Source organism: Denticeps clupeoides, chromosome 5 (assembly GCF_900700375.1).
Source record: "Denticeps clupeoides chromosome 5, fDenClu1.1, whole genome shotgun sequence".
Classification (NCBI taxonomy): Eukaryota; Metazoa; Chordata; class Actinopteri; order Clupeiformes; family Denticipitidae; genus Denticeps; species Denticeps clupeoides.
This window is the reverse complement of record NC_041711.1, coordinates 8,607,438-8,621,478: the sequence shown is the minus strand read 5'-3', so window position 1 is coordinate 8,621,478 and position 14,041 is coordinate 8,607,438.

The window sequence follows — 14,041 nt, the reverse complement described above, 5'->3', positions numbered from 1 at the left end:
CAGTGGCCTGCAGGTCATGTTATACGGATTCATGTTAATATTAAAATATTAAAAAATCAATTATTTACTGATGTATTGAAATTACTAATTGAAGTGTACAGTATTTTTGTGGACTACAAGGGTTTGATATATAATATTTAAATTCTTGTATACCTTGTACGCCTTATCACTTGCATCGCATTGCAACTAGGCAGCTTCATCTAGTGGTGCTTAAATTTTTCACTGTAAATATCTTTGATATCCTTTTAATTATATCAAGAAGATGTCCTCATCTTGAAAGTTGTAATACTGTAGTTTATTATTATAAGGCACTTTATGCAAACCCTTGGTGTGTTTCTTCTCTAGGCCCAGCAAAAAACTCTTGACTTGTCTAATTCAGCTATTTCTGTGTTCCATTTTGTCTTTGACTTCATGGTAGACTGGGCTGTGATACTATATTGTCATAGCATAGATATTGTCATGTGTCTCCTTTTTATGCATTTTAAATTTTAATTTAAAATCAAATTTCTGGTGCTTTTTTATTTTTCAATTTTGGAAACTCATTTTAAACCAGAAAAGTATTAAAAGCATTAAGAATTACTGGAAGCATGTCTCTTTCCTCACAGTATCATAAAAAAAAAACGCCGTCAAAAATGTCCAGAAGCACTGAAAACTCAGCATAGCAGAGCAGGGCTGGAGACAGTGGAGCAGCGTTGGATGACCAGACCACAGATACATGCCATGGTATCCTGTTGACTTGTTTGATACATCTTGCAAGCCTCCCAGGCCCTAAGGCAGTAAAACATTGCCAGACCATTACGCCCCATCCACCAACTCTGACAGTAGAAGGCAGTTTTTGGTTTGACAGTACTGCTTGTTTTTGTTCGAACGCAGCACCTTATATATACTGAAGAGTTATGCTTTTGTCAAGTCTTTCTTTCTGTCTGCACTCTAGAACATCCTGGATGACCTTACCATGACTGGGATGGGCAGAAATGCTGCTTCTTGGTGATCCAATGTTTCTTCTGTGGTTGCAATCCCAGTTACTGTCCAATTCATAAGCTTCTCCCTCATAGCAGAGTCCAATGGTCAAGCACAAAAGAGGTCACCAGATCCTTAGCTGCTATGGCAGACCTCTTAACTTGCTTAGGTAGAGAAGCAACACTAATGAATCTCTTCTTTTTCTGACTGTGTTCTTCTTGGATGGAGGCCAACGTCTTCAGAAAATTTATTTCTAGACCCTTTATTAACCATGACCTTCTATTCAGATGATTGCCTATATTAATTTTGTCTATCTTATGCCTGTTAGGGTAAGTCACATGTAACAGTAAAGGTCCAGCATCAGCTATAAACAGACCCTGATTAGAGGTCATTGCTAAGGATTTTCACATTACAGCAGATCTCTTGTGTGTTTAAACCCTTTGATGACCACTGGTTGAAGAAAAGTAGGGGGTAAGAAAGGAGTGAGAGACAGAAAGCATTTCATTTGGTTTTATTTGCCATGCTAGCATTGCTCACACAGAGCATTTGCCACTTAAGCAAGGTGAGTGTTCCCTCACAGGGGCGTAACCCAAATACCAGGCTAAAGATAGAATAGATTTTGCAAGGTGGACTGAAACAGCAGCCAGACACACAGACAGAGGAACAAAAAATAAATAAATAAAAACATATAGATGAATCCTTGATCACAGAAGCAGCTAAAATTAATTTTCTGTTAAAATGAGTTAATAAAAAAAGCACAAGTGAGGCAAAGTGAGAAAGAGAGAGGGAAGATGCTTATAGTACTGCTGAGCATCGAAGCAGTACAGGAGATTTACCAGCAATCACTCCTTTCATGATTAATTTAGCCAGCGGTGTCTCTTCTGACCTTGATAGCATCTCTATTTTGTGCTGATGTCTACTTAGGTGGAGTCCAAGGGATTTGTTGGCTCCCTGCACAGATGCATATTTCTTGAAACCTTGTTTCTGCATTTGTAACAAAAAAAACAACTGAGACTGTGTTCATTTTAATAAAAATGCACACAAATGCATAACCTACCTTGTGCACTCTTTTTGTTGTGAAAAAATCCAAATGATGCTCCTGTCAGTTTAAATTCCAAAGGTGAAATAAAAATTTATTTGCATTTCGTTTTATAAAGCATTTGTTTATAGATTATTCACTTCTTCAGCACATCTTATTTCACAGCTTTTTAACTTACAGTTTAACATAAACTGCTTTTATGCTGTTTATACTGAACCAGGAATTGTAAAGTATGGAAAAACCCTGACATCCAGATCATCATGCATTTACTCTCCAAAATAGGCTCACACTGCACCAGTGATCCATTTAGCGTCACAATGTCCTGAAGGTACTGGCCAGCATCATTTTTACAACCCATGGAAATGTCGTTTTAGAAGATTGTAATCATCTTGGAGACCTGACACACTTCATGGTGCCTGATGTTTGTAAAACCTTCTGCTGCACCTGTAGGGCAGGTTTAATGATACTGAATCAGTGTAATCTGCCATGGATTGTAAGTGTTTAGATATGTCCCGTAGGCATGCAACCAATAAAGCTTTATCTACTGTGACACACCTTGGTTATTAAGAGTCTGGGAGCTCCGACTAACTCGTTCTTTACTATTGTTATATTTGTGCTAAATTACAGATAATTTGACAATGCAGATAAGTGACATCATTTTTAAAGACTGACATTTGTTTCAGGAAAAATAAAATAAAAAAAATATATTTTTCACCATGTATTGTCTCTGCAGCCAAATTATCTTGTTAAAATGTCCTAGCTGCTGAGTGGGGGGTTGTGCACTACATTATTTGTCATGAGTTTTTGTGGCCTTCTGTGCTCAGTCTCTTCATGCTCTCTGTCCCCCACTCAGCTGTGACCTTGTTTGTTTTCTGTCTGAAGTGGCAGACAGAATTGTATTGTTCCTGTGCTCATGCAAGCGTTCTATTTATAATGCCACACAACTGAACATTGAAGAGGTCTTTTTAAATACTTAAAAATTTAAATGTGCAGGACTGGCACCCAAGGCCACATGTACTTTATTGACTCAGAGATATTCAATGTAATCATAATCTCTCTCTCTCTTTCTCTCTCTCTCTCTTTCTCACACACACACACACACACACACTTACATTTTTTATACTTCTGGCATTTAAACAACTACAAGTAAATTCACTTCTACACTTGGTGAACAGCCAGAAAACTTCTCCACAGCTCAAAATGCTATGTCCCTCATGTTAACATTGATTTTAAAGGTCACACACTCTCACATACAACAGGGCTGAAAATGACACTGCAGCAAAGTAGCATTGTGGAGAATTGCAGACCGAACCCCCTTAAGTGAGAAAGCAGGGTGACATCAGAAAAGCCAAACTCTTCGTAAAATGGAGAAAAATCTGAGCTGAACCTAATGCAAATATGAAATCCAACACCTACTGATAGTCCCCAGGAGGGTAGAGTAATACATTTGTGGAAGGTATGAGGGCAAGAAGGAAAACTAGATCTGATCAGGATAAGCTTACATATTCGATACCATATCGTATAGCTGCATTTACAATTTAAAAATGACTTTAAAAATTCTGCTTATGGTGAATAGGTTCATTAAAGTGGTTTTATTCAATGTAGGGAAAAATCATTGGTGTCTGACGGCAAAAAAATAAATATGACATTAGACCTTTATACCATTTGCTGGGATCTACCAAATATTTTTTTCTGAATTTCTTATGCAAATTATAACCTTCTAACCATGTAGACACATAAACTGACCTTAATATTTAAATAAATATATAGTGGTTGTACAGTCAGCATAATGGTTCTTGTTTTATAAAAAATGTTAAATAAACAGGTTTTGTTGAGGAAATATTCATGCTTCATTTAATGGATTGCTGAGGTGAAATCTCAGTCCAAAAAAAATTATGACTAATCTTTAACGTTAACTGTTAATTGAATATTATATTCTCACTCAGTAAGGAAGTGGACCCATAATTGGAAGGTTGCCGTTCGAAATCCTGATCCACCAATTTCTTCTGTTTCACAAGATTTGGCAGAAACTTTGCACAAAGCCAATCACAGCTTCAGGGAGAACTTAATGCAACTGTATTATATTTAGCAAACCATAGCCACACAAATTCTTTGTGGCACAAATGTGAAACAAAATATCACAGTGTTTCAGAAAAAGTCACATTTGCTTTATCCTCGGACTTTAACCTCAAAGGATGTTCAAATAATGTAATTAACTTTCAATCCATTTAATGTTTGAATCAATTCAAACATTAAAAATCTAACTTTCAACAATTACTATAAAAATTAAGATTACGTAAACATTCTCAGAATGTAGTTTGTTAACAAAGGCTTATACACTATTTGTTCACTATAAGTATGTGACCCACCATTATATTAGGATGCAATTAATTAAACTCACGCTGAAAATCCATCCAATGCAGTGACCCACTGGTTGTCTGAGACTTCAGTAAAAAGGTTTTATATATTTAATTATCATCATTTTCTTGTGACCGGATTGCATGAAGGAGTGTTGTCTTTACTCGTCTCTCCTATTCAGCATTGACACTTGAGAAGAGGGCAATTGCTACACCGACCAGCATCAGCTGGTAAAGGCTTACCAGTTAATAAGGTCTCCGAGGGCTACAGCCCTCTCAACTTTCACTCCCACCACTCACACACACACATACACGCACAAACGTGCACATGTGCACACACAAACACTCTCACAGATGATTGCTCACATTCTCGATCTGTCCCTGTCTAGATGTTGCTCTCATAAGCGCTCACAGAGCTTATCGTCCTACACGGCCTCTCATTCTGCACAAACTGCTCTTCATCAGTAAACATTGACATCATTATGTCCTTCATGTCACATGTTCATCCACTAATGCTCCACTAATTTTGTCATCCACTTATTAATTATGTCATTTTAAACATTTGGTTTGTTATTTTTTCCCCCTAATTTTACTGGTACATTATTAGCAATTAAAATCTATATTTTATCAGAATGGTACATGAAGATCTTTGTAAATGTTTATGTATTGAGGTCAGTCTTGATTTTGGCAGCATGGCCAGCATTTATCATGCGCCAGATCAGCCAATACCCGATTAAAGATTTTGGCCCGTGAACATGTTCTTATCTCAAGATTTATATATGTATATTTTATTCAGTTCATTTCCAAAAATCTCCAATTGAATCCTGTAAGAAAATGTCTACAAATGCTCAGAGAACAATAGGATAACAAAAAGGATACACACACACACACACACACACCCACGCTGGCACATGAGCACACACAAACACACATAATATCATTGTTTCATGAAAATAAGGAAATTGCAGCTTATACAAACAGTGGCTCTGTTTTCACTGCTTTGTCTTGTACTGTACTGTATAGTTTCCCACAGAGTTTAGATTTAATAATCAATTGCATTTGCCACAGTTCTTGTTCTCTCATTGTTTTGGTGGTTTATTGAATGGATTTGGACAGCTATTATTTTCACAGAACCAGAATAGCTCTGACAAACCTCTTTGTCACCGCAGCCATGCTTCCACAGCCTTCCTCCATCGTTTTCCAGTTCAGCACCATGGAGAGCCACCAGAGCCGCATGACAGCGCAGCGGCACCACTGTCAGCCCCGCCCACAGCTCTAAAGCCCCAATCGCTTCTCTCTGCCTGGCCAGTTACGTGCCCATACACTTTAGTAAAGTGATTGTTCTTGTCTCTGGTGTGCCCAGATGATGCCTCACTGGAGGAGAAAAAGCCTCTTGCCAGCTGGTGTTAACCTGAGTCTTTTATCTTTCCTCTGTCCCCAACTACGAGCTGGCCTGATTTTCTGCTGCCACCTAGACAGCAACGTCAGCATGAATGGCAGCTCACGCAGGTCTGCTCGGCCACTGGTGGACCACCCACACACCCCTGACTCCAGAGGGGCACGAGTTTTGTGCATTTCTCTTGGGTTGTTTGTTTGGTGTGTTTATGTGGTTATGTTTACATGATTTACCTTTTGAGGTCTCTGCAACTGTATTAAATCTACTCCTGGGATACATTTTCTCCAACGAGAGCAGCTGGAATTCCTCTCAGAAGTCTCTAATGAATGTGACTAAAATGAACTAAACTGCCTTACACACTCAAATGACCTCCCGTGGGTCATAATTTTGTGATGCAGGGAGTAATTTAATGGTATATTTCCTGGTTTTCTCAAAAGACATTTAAAGAGCACTGAACCCCAAAATTAAAGTTCAGAAAATGTTTTGTTAATCGAAAAAACCACACCACCTTGGGTACCATCCAAAAAGAAAGCACGCTTATTTTTTTCATGTAATTTATAATTTAGAATGCAAAAACCTTAAATTCGTTTTTTACTTTAATCAGAGATTGCACTGTTATGGTGCTGCTGAGTATGGTGCACAGATGCATCTGCTTTTTATTGTCTTTACTACAAGCACTTAACATGTTCTCATCAGTACCAAGCTTTAGTTTGGGAGAGTTCTTGCACCCTGTCCTCGGTTTCTAATGAAAAATCGATTTCATGGCTTTTGTGCATAATTATCCATGCAAAAAAAAAAAAGAATGAGAATGAATTTTACACTCAAACATGTCCAGTTTGGTTTACTTTTCACACGCCGTGCTGTGCTGCAACCCGGGATTCTGTTTCTTGACAGATGAGTTTCATGGCAAAGTGTGATCCCGAAAGTTCTTGTGGAGAAAGCAAACCTGCCACAGAAAGAACAAACATGCATCTGACAAGCATGAGCGCTCTAAGGCATGATGGGGAGAGAGGAGAGGCATATGAAAGCACCATAGATCTTATCCTGTGACAAGTCAAAATGAACGATCTTCAGGGGTTTACCCAGGAGGCTGGCACAGACACGGACAAGAATGTTTATAGACACATACTTTGGTGCCAGATAGCTGCACACACACACACACACACACACACACTGTCACACAGAGACAGACAGGAGAACTCATAATCTCAGCTTCATGTAAACACATAGGGGGATATATATAAGACATAGTGTGTTGGAGACATAGTGTGTTCACAAATGTCAGAATTATTGAATAAGAGATCTGACCTTCCATGTTTGTGGCTTCATGTGAGCATGGACACAGATCGTATTTCTGCTCATTGGAAGAAAATCATACTCTTTTGAACTAAGATGCCACAATAACATCAGGCTTGTTTTTTTTTCACTCTCAGTATTGCAGTTCATTGTTTCTATTTGAATAATGATTTTGATATGCAAGTGTTTACCAGTTCTTACCTGAATTAATAATAAAAAGAATGAAAGGAATTAGATAATAGAAAGGTATTAATAGATAGATAATAGAAAGTTATTAGACATTAAAATATTGTTCCATAAATCAGGACTATAGTTACCTCACATTGTTTACAATTACAAATGTTATTTAATTTAATCTTGACAATAGAGGCCTTGAAGGGAATCTTTGTATTGTTCTCTTTCAAAGTGATTACCTGTAACCTTTTTTATAAAAATAAAATGTCTGATTTCTATGCTATGAGTGAATTGACTGTTGATTTGTATTACAGTAGAAAAACAATGTCAGTTCAGTTCTTTACTTTCTGTCACTGTGAAAACAGTGAAATTAGACATTTTGTTTTGAAAAGTTACTAGTGGTTACAGGCAGCCATCTTGGAAGAGAACAACACAGACATTTTTCTGCTCATTGTAGCAAATCAAAGCATCCACACAAGTGTATGAAACCTTAACTCTTGTATTTGAAAACATCATGTGACCATGTAGAAAATTTATGGGATGTATCGTGATGCATAAATATTGAGGCATAGATAATCATAATCAAATTGAATCAAATCAAATTGTGAAACCAATGAATGTTCAGGCCTCTAGTGGACATGGTCCCACAGTTAACAATAAGATGATATGATCTGCCGATGATGCCACAAACAAGTGGTATAACAATCAAAGTCAACAGAGGTGAATGCAGGAGGAAGGGAGGAGACGGGGCTCAGTGTTCACTCTTTCCAGATTTGGCTTATTAAATGTTGATTTTTATGTTGTCAGAATTTGTCTAGTACTAACGTAACATTTTCAGCATTAATGGATTGTCTGCCGACATTGTCCACTCTACTGTGAGTGTGTGAGATGTATAAGGGTGAATGACAGTGGTCAGTTTAAAGATCCCCTGACTTGAAAATTTGTTTTGCTTTCATATAGTGGTACCCTAATACTGCATACATTTACATTACATTACGGTGTCTGTAGCGAGGCGGGATGAGGAGGAGAGCGGCCAATAGAAGGGAGTGGGCATTCTGTTCTTTTTGTCATTGTCACTTTGTGACAATGTGCATTGTAAAAAGCACCATATAAATAAAGATTTATTGATTGATTGAAGAAATTCCAAATCCCGCCATCTGAGCTGCCAGCAGAATGGAAAAAGCACTCTTTACACCTATCGCCATTTCTAACCACTACATGACCATAGACTGGCTAAGGGAACTCATATTAATGTTAAAAATCAAACAAAGTAAAAATTTTAAGACCTTTATGTTTATAAAAATATCAATAAAATTCATTTTCCGGGTGTGCAGAAATGTAGAAGGACTGTAGAAGGACTGGGTGGTTAGTTAGTTCCTCCTCTCTTAAGACAGACAACGAACAACATGTTCTTTCTTGTTTATACTGTTAATTCTGAAGACATAATTACAAATGCAAGCAAATGCTGAAAAGTGCTATTATAACAGAGTAAAAACAGGGAACATTGTTTATAGTGTGTATGAAATGCCCAGTTCAATTACTGGGTTGCCCATCAATCAGTGCTCAGCAGTGTTCAGACTAATTTACTGAAATGCCTACCATTCCATACATACAAGGCTAAGCAATTGTATAGACAATCCAATAATATTACACACAAGTATCATTTCATACACATTTTCATACTGTATTTGACAACAACATGCTACCTAATTGTGTTTTATATACCACCGCTTGTTTCTGACATGATGTAGCATTTTCATCAACATAAAGGAAGTGAACAGATCTGCATTGCTGGCCTCTACTGCCTCTACTTGGCATTCCTTTCAGGCTGCAGGGCTGTTGAATTTTTTCCGCATCTCGACATTCATGGTGCCTATTACTTTAAACTCTTTTGTCCGGTCAATGGAAACAAGCATTTTTTTTAATTATTAGGCATCAAAGACAAATTTCAGCCTTAAAAAAAAATGATAGACTGATTTTGGTCTAACCGCTTTATCGCATATTTATCATGTGCAAATGTCACCTCTACACACACAGACAGAAAAAAATGATATGCAGTGGAGGGCAGTAATTACACTCTGCTTTAAAAGATGTGGACTTCAGTTCCCTGATTAGTTGTTCAGATGAAATTGAATTAACTCTAATTGACTGCGCTTGCATGATTAACAGACATGAATCACATGAAGATCCTAAACGACCGCTCTGATTCTGTTGTAAATAAATGAATGCTATATCCATGCTCAATGCACCACGGATGGGTGGGGAGGGAGGGGTCCCTTTTGTTTCCCTGCTTAAGCAACAGTGCATTTATCAAACAAATTAGGGTTTCAGATGCACAGGGGCTGCAATATAACACAATCAAGTTGTAATTAATCAATTAGAAGAATTATGAAGCACATCTGATTTAATTAGAACACTGAGAGGCGCGAAAAAGGAAATCCATTCAGGCGTAATTGAGCCTGACTGTCTTCTCGGCTTACAGTTATACAACCATGTTCAACCTGATAGATAGCGGTCTTGGGTCGAAAGCTGCCAAATGCATGCAGTATAAATAGAAAGTAGAGAAATATTTTCATAGGTTTTTCAATTATTCGATGGAACCTTAACCAAAAAGTCCATCTCTGGCGGCTCCGTGTCACCACATTATGATGATGATTGTGGCAGCGTGTCAGTGGGCTCCAATAAATCAGCCGTGTCGGTGGTGTGTGGTGAAGGCGGTGTGGTTAGTGCTGGGGCTGAGTCGTGTCAGCAAACCCGTCCAGAACCCGCCCCAGTCGAGCGCTGAAGCGGCCGCGAGACAGCAGAGCAGGAGTCATGTTAATCACCGGTTGAGCAGGTGAGAACTGCCACATTACCCACCTCATTATTCACCGTTGGTAAAGGGAAGATAGGGCAGGGTGAGGCTTGGAACCGAGCCTTCAGTCAGGCAGGCATCTAGAGCTGTGCTGGCGCCAGCCAGTTTACTTTACCAATTAAGTTAAATTAATAATATCAAGATCTTTGCAGGTGGCCACTCTGGTGTCTTTGGATACTTTGACAATTAAAGTCAAGGCCACAAGGACCGAACATATTTTTTAACACAATATATCAAGAAGCTAACAAGATAATTTCTTCATATTTGGAAAAGAGGTTCCCTTAAACCCTTACATGAAATGATTTGGGGGTAAATCAAGGTTTTTACCCGAGATTGACTTGAAGATGTGTTGAGGTAATTCTAGTTATTCCTAAATGCATCATATATTCCTGGTGATATTTTAATTGCCTTTCATTAATGAGTAACTTTAACTACTATTAAGAGTGCGCAGCAAGCTGAGTCCCAGTGTACAAGGTGTTAATTCTTTTCTCGTGTGCTGTGGAACAGATCCAATAGTGTCCCCAAACCCTAACTCAGATCTTCAAGCACTGAAACGAAGGTAGATTAAATGGATTGCACTGCATTAACAGGTTTAGAATTAATTTTGGAGTTTACCAGAGATTGCTCATGTCGCTTTATAAGGAGCTAAGAAGAGAGCTTTGCATTGTTTCCAGCGGCAGGAACAGATTTACTTTACACTGCACACAGGTGGCCCAACCCATGGCACCAGACAGTCATACAGGTTCTTTTGCAGATCTATTATTTTTAAACACAAACATGATTGAATTAAGGACTGGAATATTGAAAAAAAGACTTTATCTCCCCTCCTCTTTTCCATTCCCCAGTACTCCATTTCTGCCGATGCTGAGGGCAGACATTCCACTAAGTAGCAGAGCAGGCACATCCCCTTGAATGACAAACGCTCGTTTGAAATGGCTAACTCCATCAAGGAGACTGAAAAAGGGAGCATGGAGGAGTGATAAATTAAAGGCATGCCTGGGGAAAAAGAGAAAAGAAATGGGCACAGGGAGCCGCTGAAGCAAGGAACAGAGAGAAAAGGGGGAGAGAGAGAGATGGAAAGAGATGGAGAAAGTGACTCCCTGTTGAAGGAAAATGGCCCAACAGAGGTTATTAATTTGAAAGTAGGGCTACTGGGCAATACTTGATGCCAACAAGAGATGTGGTACCTTTGAAAGACATCCAGCTTAAACGACCAAAACTGATTTAGCTACAACAAACTCTTGCTGTGCATTTCCTGGGACATATTTGTCCTTCTGGCATAGACGAATATCCAGGCTATAGCTATTTCTTATTTAATTAAACAGTGTTTGTTAACTTGTATTTGTTCTATAACATAATCTGGCATGTGATGTCAGGTACAGTTTATTGCAATGGCTTCTTTGAACTGTCTGTAAGCATGGGCTTGTTCACTAGTGTAAAGTCAAAGGTTACCTCAGGATTTACATGTATTTTGACTTAAATTAAGAGTGTCTTGCTGTTAACTTTTGTGACTCATGTTCTGTAGTAATGATAATAATTCACCACAGGCTCCCCTTCAGAGTGGGGAACTGGCCACGTTGAGTAAGTCCATTATTCTGTTTGAAAAGGGGGCTCTTAAAAAGCAGCGAGCTGCTGTGAGTTTGTCCTCGGTGCTACAGTGAAAGTAAAAATTTCCCCGAGTTTACTTGCAGCTGTACAAAACACGCCGTTGCTTCAAAAACATCTTTACGTCTCCCCAAGAAAGTTAAAGATAGAAAGTGCAGACTCTCAGACTGGTTCCGAAGACTCAGAGTGACACTCCAAAGTGAATGGTCCTGTTTTCCTTTTTAACTCGCAGAAACTTTTTACCTTTTCCCTCTTCGCTTTTTTGTGGTGTTGGAGCCGGAAGTTTTGGGTAAAGAGTGAGCATCTCTGCACCCCGAGTCACATAATGCATGTGGAGCCTCGCCACAGGAATTCAATTTTCATCACCCCCCCACTTCCCCGTCCCAACACTCCCCCCCTTTCCCTATAATAAATGCGGCTAGAATCCTGGGAGGCCGCAGCAGAAAAATAAACCCGATGCTTGAATACGGGATGTCCCCGGGGAAATGAGGGCTCCTCCTCCATAAGGAAGATTGACTGCTCCAAGATGGGATGCATCAGCACGAGGAGCGGAAGCAGGAATAGAAACCAGGCAACCAAACATCTACACACAAACCCCTCCGCCTCAGTACCACCACCACCACCGCCAATCTGAGCGCTGTACATGACAACAATACGTATTCACGCCGGCCCGACTGAGAGCGATCAACTTTTCCCAGAGGTCAGCACTCTCAGCGCTCCAGCAGCAGGGAGCAATAATTAAGTCCTCGGCACAGCCGACTTCTCCCTATTCATCCGGCCAGTACCCCATCGCGCCCGCTCGGCCTCCGCTATTCACCCGGCATCGCCGGTCGCCCGGCAGCGCTGTTCGCTCTGTGTTTCTCAAGGTAATTGCTTGGCCTTCCCCTCGTTTTTACAAGCTGAAAACCTTTTTTGGGGGTTCTCAGGTCAAGTTCTGGCATCTGTAGGTCTTGCCGAGGCACCTGTGTTCCTCTCTGACTGATTCTGAGAGGCGCTGAAACACGAACATTTCCCGGCACCTTTGGAGGACACGATGCTCAATCAGATCTAAATTTACCTTCCCTCCAAGCAAATGAAGTGGAGGAGAGCAGGAGCAAGCTTTTTATCTACAAATTGGCTTGATGCTCATGTCTTCCTATTAGAGGACTATTAACTAGACCAGTGAGCCCTCCTGGCCCATCCTCTCTTCGGCAGATGGGTGGACGTCTGTGATCTGTGTTGGCAATTTTGTGCATGGCTGCCATAAAATGTCTCGGTGTGACATCTCACGCTGGCATCCGGTCAGCACGGTGACCTTCAGGCACAATGGATTTACAGCTGTCTGCTCCTTGTGGGACGCTCGGGGGATTTGGGATGGGGAGGGCTGGCTGATACACCTATTTCCCTCCTCCTGTAGGTCTGGCAGACCACTGCCGGGAATTCCCGGCATGAACGACCACCGGACTGGAAGCCAGTGGAGGTCATTTGTTTGACTCGCTGCTTGCAATATGTCAGAATTGGCATCTGCCTGGTGTATTCAATGATCACTTCAGGAGCAGATCTGGTCCAGATGGAGATAAACCTTTCACAATTATACGCATTTGTTAGTCTGCGCCTATTCATGGGAATCCTGCTGTATGTTGCTAATTTGAATTTTTTTTCGTTCTTCATCTCTGCAGGCTGCGACGTGCCAGCATTGTGCGAAGAAGCAGGATTTGAATGGGAAATGCACAATCCCATCTAAATGGAGCGAATGCATAACTAGCGCTTCTGGTCAGAAATTCTAATGAGTTTCTCATTAGCAGCAGTGGCAGCAGCAATAAAAAACCGCAGCTGAATTATGAAGCATCACTGGGGTCCTGTAGACGTCCTGTTTCATCAGAGGTTCACTTCTTTTAGGCAAACAGTTGTACCTGAAAACTTTCTTGGTCCAACACAGAGTCGTTTCCTCTGAAGATTTGATCACACAATACATTTTTTTTGAGTATGATGGTATTGGTTGGTTTTGCAGGGTTGGTGATTTTTTTTCAAACAGTCTATCCACCTTTGCCATGGAAGATATCTGTCCTTCTCTTTTTTTCATAAGTCCAGATGATGGTGAAGCAGAGGCATGGTGCATCAGCATCTGCAACATTCACTGTTGACAGGAACGTGTCAGAACATGCAAGTCTGACAGCTGATGGCGTTAAAACGAGAGTCCCATGTTCTCGGCACCCTCTCTCTCATGTGCAGAAAAAATGATTACAGGCAATGGCAGCACCTCCAGACCCAGAGACTGACGCCTCCAAGTCAATGCCGAGAAGCCCATGTCTCACAAGTGCTGATTATTTATAGTAATGTAGGCGAACGTGAGACAGAGAGGACACCCCGCTGTGACAACA